General features: G+C 52.4%; 15 non-coding genes and 1 pseudogene across 15 annotated transcripts in view; all 16 read right to left on the minus strand.

Annotated features, from left to right (window-relative positions):
• Positions 1-88: 88 nt before the first annotated feature.
• Positions 89-207, minus strand: LOC138216409 (5S ribosomal RNA). The gene has a single exon (XR_011180121.1). It is a non-coding gene; the product is annotated as a 5S ribosomal RNA (ribosomal RNA).
• Positions 208-744: 537 nt separating this feature from the next.
• LOC138245371 (5S ribosomal RNA) lies at positions 745-863 on the minus strand. Its single transcript, XR_011193981.1, has one exon. It is a non-coding gene; the product is annotated as a 5S ribosomal RNA (ribosomal RNA).
• Positions 864-1,400: 537 nt separating this feature from the next.
• Positions 1,401-1,519, minus strand: LOC138217373 (5S ribosomal RNA). The gene has a single exon (XR_011181085.1). It is a non-coding gene; the product is annotated as a 5S ribosomal RNA (ribosomal RNA).
• A 537-nt stretch (positions 1,520-2,056) lies between these two features.
• Positions 2,057-2,175, minus strand: LOC138217091 (5S ribosomal RNA). Its single transcript, XR_011180804.1, has one exon. It is a non-coding gene; the product is annotated as a 5S ribosomal RNA (ribosomal RNA).
• Positions 2,176-2,713: 538 nt separating this feature from the next.
• LOC138216200 (5S ribosomal RNA) lies at positions 2,714-2,832 on the minus strand. Its single transcript, XR_011179912.1, has one exon. It is a non-coding gene; the product is annotated as a 5S ribosomal RNA (ribosomal RNA).
• A 537-nt stretch (positions 2,833-3,369) lies between these two features.
• LOC138217256 (5S ribosomal RNA) lies at positions 3,370-3,488 on the minus strand. Its single transcript, XR_011180968.1, has one exon. It is a non-coding gene; the product is annotated as a 5S ribosomal RNA (ribosomal RNA).
• A 537-nt stretch (positions 3,489-4,025) lies between these two features.
• Positions 4,026-4,144, minus strand: LOC138244460 (5S ribosomal RNA). The gene has a single exon (XR_011193075.1). It is a non-coding gene; the product is annotated as a 5S ribosomal RNA (ribosomal RNA).
• Positions 4,145-4,681: 537 nt separating this feature from the next.
• LOC138218994 (5S ribosomal RNA) lies at positions 4,682-4,800 on the minus strand (annotated as a pseudogene).
• Positions 4,801-5,336: 536 nt separating this feature from the next.
• On the minus strand, positions 5,337-5,455 carry LOC138244748 (5S ribosomal RNA). The gene has a single exon (XR_011193363.1). It is a non-coding gene; the product is annotated as a 5S ribosomal RNA (ribosomal RNA).
• A 537-nt stretch (positions 5,456-5,992) lies between these two features.
• LOC138216071 (5S ribosomal RNA) lies at positions 5,993-6,111 on the minus strand. The gene has a single exon (XR_011179784.1). It is a non-coding gene; the product is annotated as a 5S ribosomal RNA (ribosomal RNA).
• A 537-nt stretch (positions 6,112-6,648) lies between these two features.
• Positions 6,649-6,767, minus strand: LOC138216723 (5S ribosomal RNA). The gene has a single exon (XR_011180435.1). It is a non-coding gene; the product is annotated as a 5S ribosomal RNA (ribosomal RNA).
• Positions 6,768-7,304: 537 nt separating this feature from the next.
• Positions 7,305-7,423, minus strand: LOC138217102 (5S ribosomal RNA). The gene has a single exon (XR_011180815.1). It is a non-coding gene; the product is annotated as a 5S ribosomal RNA (ribosomal RNA).
• A 537-nt stretch (positions 7,424-7,960) lies between these two features.
• Positions 7,961-8,079, minus strand: LOC138244461 (5S ribosomal RNA). The gene has a single exon (XR_011193076.1). It is a non-coding gene; the product is annotated as a 5S ribosomal RNA (ribosomal RNA).
• A 537-nt stretch (positions 8,080-8,616) lies between these two features.
• On the minus strand, positions 8,617-8,735 carry LOC138245282 (5S ribosomal RNA). Its single transcript, XR_011193892.1, has one exon. It is a non-coding gene; the product is annotated as a 5S ribosomal RNA (ribosomal RNA).
• A 537-nt stretch (positions 8,736-9,272) lies between these two features.
• LOC138244462 (5S ribosomal RNA) lies at positions 9,273-9,391 on the minus strand. Its single transcript, XR_011193077.1, has one exon. It is a non-coding gene; the product is annotated as a 5S ribosomal RNA (ribosomal RNA).
• Positions 9,392-9,928: 537 nt separating this feature from the next.
• Positions 9,929-10,000, minus strand: part of LOC138244768 (5S ribosomal RNA) — a 119-nt gene continuing 47 nt past the window's right edge. Inside the window, exon 1 of the ribosomal RNA XR_011193383.1 lies at positions 9,929-10,000. This exon is cut by the window's right edge and continues 47 nt beyond it. This is a non-coding gene — a ribosomal RNA (5S ribosomal RNA).

Here is a 10,000-nt window from a genome sequence, read left to right on the forward strand (position 1 = left end):
GACAAATAAACAGACGGACAAGCCGCACTGCACGTGTGAACAGGGGAATGAGCGAGCGAGCGGGGATAGGGCGCCTCCTGCGCTTAAAAGCTTACAGCACCTGGTATTCCCATTCGGTCTCCCATCCAAGTACTAACCAGGCCCATCCCTGTTTAGCTTCCGAGATCAGACGAGATCAGGCGTGCTCAAGGGGGTGTGGCCGTAAGCGAGAGCAAGGCTCGCTGGCACCCTTCTTATTGAGAGGACAGCTCCGTCACCTCTTTTACGACGCTGCTTTTTTTCTCTTGCGTTTTTCTCTTCTTCCCACGTTCTCTCTCTTCACTGCCTTCGTCCCCGCTCTATTTCACTTCAGCCTTTCACTCTTGCTTCCTTCCAATGAGGACGGAGCTGCGGGAGAAAGGGCGCTATAGAGGATCGCTGTGGAGAGCTGCTGCTGTGCTTTGACATCTGAGCTCTGTGGAAAACGATCTCAATACAATTCTGAAAAACGCGACTCTCCGAACGCCAGCCGAACAAGTCTCCACAGCCGAAGCGCTGTGTCTCTTTTCAGTTGGCGATAAACCTTTCCTCGATCCTTTGCGGACTTGTAAAGCTGTTCCTGATCAGAATAAAAAACGCTCACGCTAATACACAAGCACCCGTGTCTCGCCAAAGCTGAGAAATAAACAGACGGACAAGCCGCACTGCACGTGTGAACAGGGGAATGAGCGAGCGAGCGGGGATAGGGCGCCTCCTGCGCTTAAAAGCTTACAGCACCTGGTATTCCCAGGCGGTCTCCCATCCAAGTACTAACCAGGCCCATCCCTGTTTAGCTTCCGAGATCAGAAGAGATCAGGCGTGCTCAAGGGGGTGTGGCCGTAAGCAAGAACAAGACTCGCTGGCACCCTTCTTATTGAGAGGACAGCTCCGTCACCTCTTTTGTGACGCTGCTTTTTTTCCCTTGCGTTTTTCTCTTCTTCCCACGTTCACTCTCTTCACTGCCTTCGTCCCCGCTCTATTTCACTTCAGCCTTTCACTCTTGCTTCCTTCCAATGAGGACGGAGCTGCGGGAGAAAGGGCGCTATAGAGGATCGCTGTGGAGAGCTGCTGCTGTGCTTTGACATCTGAGCTCTGTGGAAAACAATCTCAATACAATTCTGAAAAACGCGACTCTCCGAACGCCAGCCGAACAAGTCTCCACAGCCGAAGCGCTGTGTCTCTGTTCAGCTGGCGATAAACCTTTCCTCGATCATTTGCGGACTTGTTAAACTGTTCCTGATCAGAATAAAAAACGCTCACGCTAATACACAAGCACCCGTGTCTCGCCAAAGCTGACAAATAAACAGACGGACAAGCCGCACTGCACGTGTGAACAGGGGAATGAGCCAGCGAGCGGGGATAGGGCGCCTCCTGCGCTTAAAAGCTTACAGCACCTGGTACTCCCAGGCGGTCTCCCATCCAAGTACTAACCAGGCCCATCCCTGTTTAGCTTCCAAGATCAGACGAGATCAGGCGTGCTCAAGGGGGTGTGGCTGTAAGCGAGAGCAAGGCTCGCTGGCACCCTTCTTATTGAGAGGACAGCTCCGTCACCTCTTTTACGACGCTGCTCTTTTTCCCTTGCGTTTTTCTCTTCTTCCCACGTTCTCTCTCTTCACTGCCTTCGTCCCCGCTCTATTTCACTTCAGCCTTTCACTCTTGCTTCCTTCCAATGAGGACGGAGCTGCGGGAGAAAGGGCGCTATAGAGGATCGCTGTGGAGAGCTGCTGCTGTGCTTTGACATCTGAGCTCTGTGGAAAACGATCTCAATACAATTCTGAAAAACGCGACTCTCCGAACGCCAGCCGAACAAGTCTCCACAGCCGAAGCGCTGTGTCTCTTTTCAGCTGGCGATAAACCTTTCCTCGATCCTTTGCGGACTTGTAAAACTGTTCCTGATCAGAATAAAAAACGCTCACGCTAATACACAAGCACCCGTGTCTCGCCAAAGCTGACAAATAAACAGACGGACAAGCCGCACTGCACGTGTGAACAGGGGAATGAGCGAGCGAGCGGGGATAGGGCGCCTCCTGCGCTTAAAAGCTTACAGCACCTGGTATTCCCAGGCGGTCTCCCATCCAAGTACTAACCAGGCCCATCCCTGTTTAGCTTCCGAGATCAGACGAGATCAGGCGTGCTCAAGGGGGTGTGGCCGCAAGTAAGAGCAAGGCTCGCTGGCACCCTTCTTATTGAGAGGACAGCTCCGTCACCTCTTTTACGACGCTGCTCTTTTTCCCTTGCGTTTTTATCTTCTTCCCACGTTCTCTCTCTTCACTGCCTTCGTCCCCGCTCTATTTCACTTCAGCCTTTCACTCTTGCTTCCTTCCAATGAGGACGGAGCTGCGGGAGAAAGGGCGCTATAGAGGATCGCTGTGGAGAGCTGCTGCTGTGCTTTGACATCTGAGCTCTGTGGAAAACGTACTCAATACAATTCTGAAAAACGCGACTCTCCGAACGCCAGCCGAACAAGTCTCCACAGCCGAAGCGCTGTGTCTCTTTTCAGCTGGCGATAAACCTTTCCTCGATCCTTTGCGGACTTGTAAAACTGTTCCTGATCAGAATTAAAAAACGCTCACGCTAATACACAAGCACCCGTGTCTCGCCAAAGCTGACAAATAAACAGACGGACAAGCCGCACTGCACGTGTGAACAGGGGAATGAGCAAGCGAGCGGGGATAGGGCGCCTCCTGCGCTTAAAAGCTTACAGCACCTGGTATTCCCAGGCGGTCTCCCATCCAAGTACTAACCAGGCCCATCCCTGTTTAGCTTCCGAGATCAGACGAGATCAGGCGTGCTCAAGGGGGTGTGACCATAAGCGAGAGCAAGGCTCGCTGGCACCCTTCTTATTGAGAGGACAGCTCCGTCACCTCTTTTACGACACTGCTTTTTTTCCCTTGCGTTTTTCTCTTCTTCCCACGTTCTCTCTCTTCACTGCCTTCGTACCCGCTCTATTTCACTTCAGCCTTTCACTTTTGCTTCCTTCCAATGAGGACGGAGCTGCGGGAGAAAGGGCGCTATAGAGGATCGCTGTGGAGAGCTGCTGCTGTGCTTTGACATCTGAGCTCTGTGGAAAACGATCTCAATACAATTCTGAAAAACGCGACTCTCCGAACGCCAGCCGAACAAGTCTCCACAGCCGAAGCGCTGTGTCTCTTTTCAGCTGGCGATAAACCTTTCCTCGATCCTTTGCGGACTTGTTAAACTGTTCCTGATCAGAATAAAAAACGCTCACGCTAATACACAAGCACCCGTGTCTCGCCAAAGCTGACAAATAAACAGACGGACAAGCCGCACTGCACGTGTGAACAGGGGAATGAGCGAGCGAGCGGGGATAGGGCGCTTCCTGCGCTTAAAAGCTTACAGCACCTGGTATTCCCAGGCGGTCTCCCATCCAAGTACTAACCAGGCCCATCCCTGTTGAGCTTCCGAGATCAGACGAGATCAGGCGTGCTCAAGGGGGTGTGGCCGTAAGCGAGAGCAAGGCTCGCTGGCACCCTTCTTATTGAGAGGACATCTCCGTCACCTCTTTTACGACGCTGCTTTTTTTCCCTTGCGTTTTTCTCTTCTTCCCACGTTCTCTCTCTTCACTGCCTTCGTCCCCGCTCTATTTCACTTCAGCCTTTCACTCTTGCTTCCTTCCAATGAGGACGGAGCTGCGGGAGAAAGGGCGCTATAGAGGATCGCTGTGGAGAGCTGCTGCTGTGCTTTGACATCTGAGCTCTGTGGAAAACGATCTCAATACAATTCTGAAAAACGCGACTCTCCGAACGCCAGCCGAACAAGTCTCCACAGCCGAAGCGCTGTGTCTCTTTTCAGCTGGCGATAAACCTTTCCTCGATCCTTTGCGGACTTGTAAAACTGTTCCTGATCAGAATAAAAAACGCTCACGCTAATACACAAGCACCCGTGTCTCGCCAAAGCTGACAAATAAAGAGACGGACAAGCCGCACTGCACGTGTGAACAGGGGAATGAGCGAGCGAGCGGGGATAGGGCGCCTCCTGCGCTTAAAAGCTTACAGCACCTGGTATTCCCAGGCGGTCTCCCATCCAAGTACTAACCAGGCCCATCCCTGTTTAGCTTCCGAGATCAGACGAGATCAGGCGTGCTCAAGGGGGTGTGGCCGTAAGCGAGAGCAAGGCTCGCTGGCACCCTTCTTATTGAGAGGACAGCTCCGTCACCTCTTTTACGACGCTGCTTTTTTTCCCTTGCGTTTTTCTCTTCTTCCCACGTTCTCTCTCTTCACTGCCTTCGTCCCCGCTCTATTTCACTTCAGCCTTTCACTCTTGCTTCCTTCCAATGAGGACGGAGCTGCGGGAGAAAGGGCGCTATAGAAAATCGCTGTGGAGAGCTGCTGCTGTGCTTTGACATCTGAGCTCTGTGGAAAACGATCTCAATACAATTCTGAAAAACGCGACTCTCCGAACGCCAGCCGAACAAGTCTCCACAGCCGAAGCGCTGTGTCTCTTTTCAGCTGGCGATAAACCTTTCCTCGATCCTTTGCTGACTTGTAAAACTGTTCCTGATCAGAATAAAAAAAGCTCACGCTAATACACAAGCACCCGTGTCTCGCCAAAGCTGACAAATAAACAGACGGACAAGCCGCACTGCACGTGTGAACAGGGGAATGAGCGAGCGAGCGGGGATAGGGCGCCTCCTGCGCTTAAAAGCTTACAGCACCTGGTATTCCCAGGCGGTCTCCCATCCAAGTACTAACCAGGCCCATCTCTGTTCAGCTTCCAAGATCAGACGAGATCAGGAGTGCTCAAGGGTGTGTGGCCGTAAGCGAGAGCAAGGCTCGCTGGCACCCTTCTTATTGAGAAGACAGCTCCGTCACCTCTTTTACGACGCTGCTTTTTTCCCTTGCGTTTTTCTCTTCTTCCCACGTTCTCTCTCTTCACTGCCTTCGTCCCCGCTCTATTTCACTTCAGCCTTTCACTCTTGCTTCCTTCCAATGAGGACGGAGCTGCGGGAGAAAGGGCGCTATAGAGGATCGCTGTGGAGAGCTGCTGCTGTGCTTTGACATCTGAGCTCTGTGGAAAACGATCTCAATACAATTCTGAAAAACGCGACTCTCCGAACGCCAGCCGAACAAGTCTCCACAGCTGAAGCGCTGTGTCTCTTTTCAGCTGGTGATAAACCTTTCCTCGATCCTTTGCGGACTTGTAAAACTGTTCCTGATCAGAATAAAAAACGCTCACGCTAATACACAAGCACCCGTGTCTCGCCAAAGCTGACAAATAAACAGACGGACAAGCCGCACTGCACGTGTGAACAGGGGAATGAGCGAGCGAGCGGGGATAGGGCGCCTCCTGCGCTTAAAAGCTTACAGCACCTGGTATTCCCAGGCGGTCTCCCATCCAAGTACTAACCAGGCCCATCCCTGTTTAGCTTCCGAGATCAGACGAGATCAGGAGTGCTCAAGGGGGTGTGGCCGTAAGCGAGAGCAAGGCTCGCTGGCACCCTTCTTATTGAGAGGACATCTCCGTCACCTCTTTTACGACGCTGCTTTTTTTCCCTTGCGTTTTTCTCTTCTTCCCACGTTCTCTCTCTTCACTGCCTTCGTCCCCGCTCTATTTCACTTCAGCCTTTCACTCTTGCTTCCTTCCAATGAGGACGGAGCTGCGGGAGAAAGGGCGCTATAGAGGATCGCTGTGGAGAGCTGCTGCTGTGCTTTGACATCTGAGCTCTGTGGAAAACGATCTCAATACAATTCTGAAAAACGCGACTCTCCGAACGCCAGCCGAACATGTCTCCACAGCCGAAGCGCTGTGTCTCTTTTCAGCTGGCGATAAACCTTTCTTCGATCCTTTGCGGACTTGTAAAACTGTTCCTGATCAGAATAAAAAACGCTCACGCTAATACACAAGCACCCGTGTCTCGCCAAAGCTGACAAATAAACAGACGGACAAGCCGCACTGCACGTGTGAACAGGGGAATGAGCGAGCGAGCGGGTATAGGGCGCCTCCTGCGCTTAAAAGCTAACGGCACCTGGTATTCCCAGGCGGTCTCCCATCCAAGTACTAACCAGGCCCATCCCTGTTTAGCTTCCGAGATCAGACGAGATCAGGCGTGCTCAAGGGGGTGTGGCCGTAAGCGAGAGCACTGCTCGCTGGCACCCTTCTTATTGAGAGGACAGCTCCGTCACCTCTTTTATGACGCTGCTCTTTTTCCCTTGCGTTTTTCTCTTCTTCCCACGTTCTCTCTCTTCACTGCCTTCGTCCCCGCTCTATTTCACTTCAGCCTTTCACTCTTGCTTCCTTCCAATGAGGACGGAGCTGCGGGAGAAAGGGCGCTATAGAGGATCGCTGTGGAGAGCTGCTGCTGTGCTTTGACATCTGAGCTCTGTGGAAAACGATCTCAATACAATTCTGAAAAACGCGACTCTCCGAACGCCAGCCGAACAAGTCTCCACAGCCGAAGCGCTGTGTCTCTTTTCAGCTGGCGATAAACCTTTCCTCGATCCTTTGCGGACTTGTAAAACTGTTCCTGATCAGAATAAAAAACGCTCACGCTAATACACAAGCACCCGTGTTTCGCCAAAGCTGACAAATAAACAGACGGACAAGCCGCACTGCACGTGTGAACAGGGGAATGAGCGAGCGAGCGGGGATAGGGCGCCTCCTGCGCTTAAAAGCTTACAGCACCTGGTATTCCCAGGCGGTCTCCCATCCAAGTACTAACCAGGCCCATCCCTGTTCAGCTTCCGAGATCAGATGAGATCAGGCGTGCTCAAGGGGGTGTGGCCGTAAGCGAGAGCAAGGCTCGCTGGCACCCTTCTTATTGAGAGGACAGCTCCGTCACCTCTTTTACGACGCTGCTTTTTTTCCCTTGCGTTTTTCTCTTCTTCCCACGTTCTCTCTCTTCACTGCCTTCGTCCCCGCTCTATTTCACTTCAGCCTTTCACTCTTGCTTCCTTCCAATGAGGACGGAGCTGCGGGAGAAAGGACGCTATAGAGGATCGCTGTGGAGAGCTGCTGCTGTGCTTTGACATCTGAGCTCTGTGGAAAACGATCTCAATACAATTCTGAAAAACGCGACTCTCCGAACGCCAGCCGAACAAGTCTCCACAGCCGAAGCGCTGTGTCTCTTTTCAGCTGGCGATAAACCTTTCCTCGATCCTTTGCGGACTTGTAAAACTGTTCCTGATCAGAATAAAAAACGCTCACGCTAATACACAAGCACCCGTGTCTCGCCAAAGCTGACAAATAAACAGACGGACAAGCCGCACTGCACGTGTGAACAGGGGAATGAGCGAGCGAGCAGGGATAGGGCGCCTCCTGCGCTTAAAAGCTTACAGCACCTGGTATTCCCAGGCGGTCTCCCATCCAAGTACTAACCAGGCCCATCCCTGTTTAGCTTCCGATATCAGATGAGATCAGGCGTGCTCAAGGGGGTGTGGCCATAAGCGAGACCAAGGCTCGCTGGCACCCTTCTTATTGAGAGGACAGCTCCGTCACCTCTTTTACGACGCTGCTTTTTTTCCCTTGCGTTTTTCTCTTCTTCCCACGTTCTCTCTCTTCACTGCCTTCGTCCCCGCTCTATTTCACTTCAGCCTTTCACTCTTGCTTCCTTCCAATGAGGACGGAGCTGCGGGAGAAAGGGCGCTATAGAGGATCGCTGTGGAGAGCTGCTGCTGTGCTTTGACATCTGAGCTCTGTGGAAAACGATCTCAATACAATTCTGAAAAACGCGACTCTCCGAACGCCAGCCGAACAAGTCTCCACAGCCGAAGCGCTGTGTCTCTTTTCAGCTGGCGATAAACCTTTCCTCGATCCTTTGCGGACTTGTTAAACTGTTCATGATCAGAATAAAAAACGCTCACGCTAATACACTAGCACCCGTGTCTCGCCAAAGCTGACAAATAAACAGATGGACAAGCCGCACTGCACGTGTGAACAGGGGAATGAGCGAGCGAGCGGGGATAGGGCGCCTCCTGCGCTTAAAAGCTTACAGCACCTGGTATTCCCAGGCGGTCTCCCATCCAAGTACTAACCAGGCCCATCCCTGTTTAGCTTCCGAGATCAGACGAGATCAGGCGTGCTCAAGGGGGTGTGGCCGTAAGCGAGATCAAGGCTGGCTGGCACCCTTCTTATTGAGAGGACAGCTCCGTCACCTCTTTTACGACGCTGCTTTTTTTCCCTTGCGTTTCTCTCTTCTTCCCACGTTCTCTCTCTTCACTGCCTTCGTCCCCGCTCTATTTCACTTCAGCCTTTCACTCTTGCTTCCTTCCAATGAGGACGGAGCTGCGGGAGAAAGGGCGCTATAGATGATCGCTGTGGAGAGCTGCTGCTGTGCTTTGACATCTGAGCTCTGTGGAAAACGATCTCAATACAATTCTGAAAAACGCGACTCTCCGAACGCCAGCCGAACAAGTCTCCACAGCCGAAGCGCTGTGTCTCTTTTCAGCTGGCGATAAACCTTTCCTCGATCCTTTGCGGACTTGTAAAACTGTTCCTGATCAGAATAAAAAACGCTCACGCTAATACACAAGCACCCGTGTCTCGCCAAAGCTGACAAATAAACAGACGGACAAGCCGCACTGCACGTGTGAACAGGGGAATGAGCGAGCGAGCGGGGATAGGGCGCCTCCTGCGCTTAAAAGCTTACAGCACCTGGTATTCCCAGGCGGTCTCCCATCCAAGTACTAACCAGGCCCATCCCTGTTTAGCTTCCGAGATCAGACGAGATCAGGCGTGCTCAAGGGGGTGTGGCCATAAGCGAGAGCAAGGCTCGCTGTCACCCTTCTTATTGAGAGGACAGCTCCGTCACCTCTTTTACGACGCTGCTTTTTTTCCCTTGCGTTTTTCTCTTCTTCCCACGTTCTCTCTCTTCACTGCCTTCGTTCCCGCTCCATTTCACTTCAGCCTTTCACTCTTCCTTCCTTCCAATGAGGACGGAGCTGCGGGAGAAAGGGCGCTATAGAGGATCGCTGTGGAGAGCTGCTGCTGTGCTTTGACATCTGAGCTCTGTGGAAAACGATCTCAATACAATTCTGAAAAACGCGACTCTCCGAACGCCAGCCGAACAAGTCTCCACAGCCGAAGCGCTGTGTCTCTTTTCAGCTGGCGATAAACCTTTCCTCGATCCTTTGCGGACTTGTAAAACTGTTCCTGATCAGAATAAAAAACGCTCACGCTAATACACAAGCACCCGTGTCTCGCCAAAGCTGACAAATAAACAGACGGACAAGCCGCACTGCACGTGTGAACAGGGGAATGAGCGAGCGAGCGGGGATAGGGCGCCTCCTGCGCTTAAAAGCTTACAGCACCTGGTATTCCCAGGCGGTCTCCCATCCAAGTACTAACCAGGCCCATCCCTGTTTAGCTTCCGAGATCAGACGAGATCAGGCGTGCTCAAGGGGGTGTGGCCGTAAGCTAGACCAAAGCTCGCTGGCACCCTTCTTATTGAGAGGACAGCTCCGTCACCTCTTTTACGACGCTGCTTTTTTTCCCTTGCGTTTTTCTCTTCTTCCCACGTTCTCTCTCTTCACTGCCTTCGTCCCCGCTCTATTTCACTTCAGCCTTTCACTCTTGCTTCCTTCCAATGAGGACGGAGCTGCGGGAGAAAGGGCGCTATAGAGGATCGCTGTGGAGAGCTGCTGCTGTGCTTTGACATCTGAGCTCTGTGGAAAACGATCTCAATACAATTCTGAAAAACGCGACTCTCCGAACGCCAGCCGAACAAGTCTCCACAGCCGAAGCGCTGTGTCTCTTTTCAGCTGGCGATAAACCTTTCCTCGATCCTTTGCGGACTTGTAAAACTGTTCCTGATCAGAATAAAAAACGCTCACGCTAATACACAAGCACCCGTATCTCGCCAAAGCTGACAAATAAACAGACGGACAAGCCGCACTGCACGTGTGAACAGGGGAATGAGCGAGCGAGCGGGGATAGGGCGCCTCCTGCGCTTAAAAGCTTACAGCACCTGGTATTCCCAGGCGGTCTCCCATCCAAGTACTAACCAGGCCCATCCCTGTTTAGCTTC

This window comes from Lepisosteus oculatus, chromosome 14 (assembly GCF_040954835.1).
Source record: "Lepisosteus oculatus isolate fLepOcu1 chromosome 14, fLepOcu1.hap2, whole genome shotgun sequence".
Taxonomy (NCBI): Eukaryota; Metazoa; Chordata; class Actinopteri; order Semionotiformes; family Lepisosteidae; genus Lepisosteus; species Lepisosteus oculatus.